The sequence below is a fragment of the Quercus suber genome, unplaced genomic scaffold (genome assembly GCF_002906115.3).
Source record: "Quercus suber isolate HL8 unplaced genomic scaffold, Cork oak 2.0 scaffold_749, whole genome shotgun sequence".
NCBI classification, from domain to species: domain Eukaryota; kingdom Viridiplantae; phylum Streptophyta; class Magnoliopsida; order Fagales; family Fagaceae; genus Quercus; species Quercus suber.
Genome location: NW_027070185.1, coordinates 278,861 through 281,954, shown reverse-complemented (window position 1 = coordinate 281,954; position 3,094 = coordinate 278,861). Strand labels below are relative to the sequence as shown.

Genomic DNA, 3,094 nt, shown 5'->3' with positions numbered 1-3,094 from the left:
CCTTATAAAAATCTACAGTTGAACCCTTACCCCCATACCCAATTGGAATTGTTCTATAGTGACAATCTCTCCTTGGAATGCATAACTCCCAGTACGTGACTAACCAAATGCGCGGATCCCAGTATGCAACTTCAATCACCAACTAGAGAAGGTTGTTGGCTGCAAAATTCTTCAGTTCATCCTGACGATGAAGATCAAGAAGATGCTTGGTCACAAAACCCTATGGTGTACAAACATAGCAACTTCTATACAAGAATGATGAACTAAGGCAAAACTTTGTCTCTGTTCACAATTTGCTTGAACAAACTTTGCTCAACACTTATACAACTTGTATCCACTTTGACGGCCCTTAAAATAATCCTTTTATATGTCTAGAGTTGCGAGAAAAGAAAGCCCAAACACATAATCACAAATTAGAGTCAAAACAGAATTGAAAATCTGTTTTTCATAAACCTTGACAGATAGCCATCTGTTGAGCAGCTGTCGAGCCACGGGGCTGGAACAACTCTTCAAGCTCGATAGATGCTAGTTGTCGAGCTTTAATAACCTTGCACTTTTCAGCATGAATCTTGGACAAACTTGCATGGCTTCAACACTTGATCTTGAAATACAGTTTCTTGAAGTATTAAACACATCCTAAATCTACTCAAATACAAGCAAAGTGTGTTTTGTCAAAGGATTATCCAATTACATAAAATAGTGACATATGTTCCTAGCAAGTGAATCACATATGTCCTAATAGTGTTTTAGTAGGATACTTAATTCCAGTTTTCTTTTAAATTATCACTTTTAGTTGAATTTTTTATATATTGTTTTTAACACTTTTATGATTGTAATGAATTATTTTTAACACCTAATATAATATATATATATATATATATAAGTCAATTGATTAATTGTAATGTTTTCATCGCGTCATGGCTTCTTTATCATATCAACGTATTTTATGTTGTGTCCCATACATACTTCTTAATTTGCCTTAGTTTGACATCCTGGCAAATCCTACTCCAGCTATGAGAAAATTTGGACATAACTTTTGCGTCACAATATTTGCCATAGCCTTAATATAGCTAATTGTGAGTGGTAGAGAAAATGTGATGCGCCAATGTAAAAGTGATAGATAATCACTCACATTCTGTCATGTTAGAGTTGTAACAAAAGTTGTTATACAAAAGTTGTGGTTCTAAAAGAACTCAATAGCTACACATCTCTACAAAGTCCTTGTTGTTTGTTTTTATGAGGAGCAATGTTATAGACACAAATAAAAATTTTGAACAATTGAGTTAGTAAGCTTTTAGTAGTTCTCATTTAGATTCGCTTCTAACATTACTTTTTTACTTACTACTAACAAGTAATAATCCACTACCTTAACTATAACGTTTTGTCAAATTTTTTGAGTCAAAAGAGAGAGAGAGAGAGAGGGGTAACACACTTGATTTCATCAATAACAATAATAACAACACATTTGAATTATTCAGCAAGACCACATCGTAGTGGTATTATTTCTTATGGTATCATGCATTCCTAAATATAACCACCACTAACACGAACAACCTGCCCATTGATCCACTTACTAGCATCAGTGGCCAAAAACCCCACAACCAGTGCCACATCCTTGGTCTCTTTAAGCCTTCCTAATGGGCAATCATTAATCACCCTCTTCACGTACTCTTCATTCCTACCTGCAAAGAACATTTCAGTTGCAATTGGACCTGGTGCAATACAATTTGCAGTAATCCCTGTACCCTTGAGCTCATCTTTCGCCAATATCTTCGTCATGGTCTCTACTGCCGCCTTTGATACCGTACAGGCTGCCGTCCCTGGCTTTAATGAACTAACCAATGAAGATGGCACCAATATAATGCAACCCCCACCACCGTGTTTCAACCGATTTGCTGCCTCTTTACAACACAAAAATGTTCCTCTCGCATTGACACAAAAGCAAATATATTCATAAGTTAACAATATGATCCATTATTAAAATTGTATTAATAACAAAATAAAAAAAGGAAAATTGTTTCGTGCAAGTCTTAGGAATTGGTTTTGGTCACCTGAAAATTCTGTCAAAGTCCTCTAAAGAAGTGTTGGCTATGCTGGGTAACTTTGTGTCTGTCACCCCAGCTGAGTTGACCAAGATGTCTAGGCGAGTTGAATAACTCCTCGGCTTTGTTGAAGAGGGACTTGATCTGGGTTGGTTCGGACACATTGGCTTGAACCATGCTAGATCGTGGAGTGGTTGGAGAGGAGGCGGATTTGATATCAGAGGTTACAACAATTTCCATTACTAAAATGACAATAAGAACCAAAACGAGTAGGGACTAAATGTAATAAAATTAAAAAGTAGGGACCAAAATGAGAATGGAATCAAAATCTAGGGATCAAGAAGGTATTTCCACTTACACAAATTCTTAAGTCTTTAAAATACCCCTATCTTTTAGTTAAATCATTTTAAATTTAAAAACACAAACTGATTAAAAGAGTAATTTACTATTTTTTAAAACGGCATTTCCTTTGTCTCTCTTTGTTACTCCGTCACTCTCACAATCTGTCACTCTTAGCCATGGAGGGGCTTGGACTAAAGGATTCTGAGTATTGTCTCTCTGAATTCACTCTAGCTGAGGTACATTCATCATCCTCTTTGTGAATCCATCCTCTTACATTAAGGTAGGCCCCACAAGTGTATGGGGTCTATCCCAATGTTAGAGGATGAATACATGTAATACCACCTCCCTGTTTGAATTCTCATTAGAAAACGGCCCTACCCTTTTTATAGAAAAACCCTAGCCTCATTATAAAAAGATGCAAAAATATTTTATCACAATAATTGGCTTTTAAAAAAAAGGTTGTGTACTTTTTGAGTATTTTCTCACTTCTAAAAAGAACTTCAAATTATTAAACCAATAGCAACCTAAAACAATGAAAGTTTGGAAAAAAAATTCCTTTAAATATGTTATTAATTTTCCCAAACAACATAAGGCATTGCTTTAATTTTTGTAAATTAATATGGCAATATCTGAAACAAAAGCTGAGTAAATGGTATTGGCTTAATTACCAATCCTTAAGATGCATTAGGATATATATATATATATATATA

General features: G+C 35.0%; 1 pseudogene; it reads right to left on the bottom strand.

Moving 5' to 3' along the window:
- Window positions 1–1,524: 1,524 nt before the first annotated feature.
- Window positions 1,525–2,282, bottom strand: LOC111992238 (NADPH-dependent aldehyde reductase-like protein, chloroplastic; annotated as a pseudogene).
- Between the last annotated feature and the right edge of the window lie 812 nt (window positions 2,283–3,094).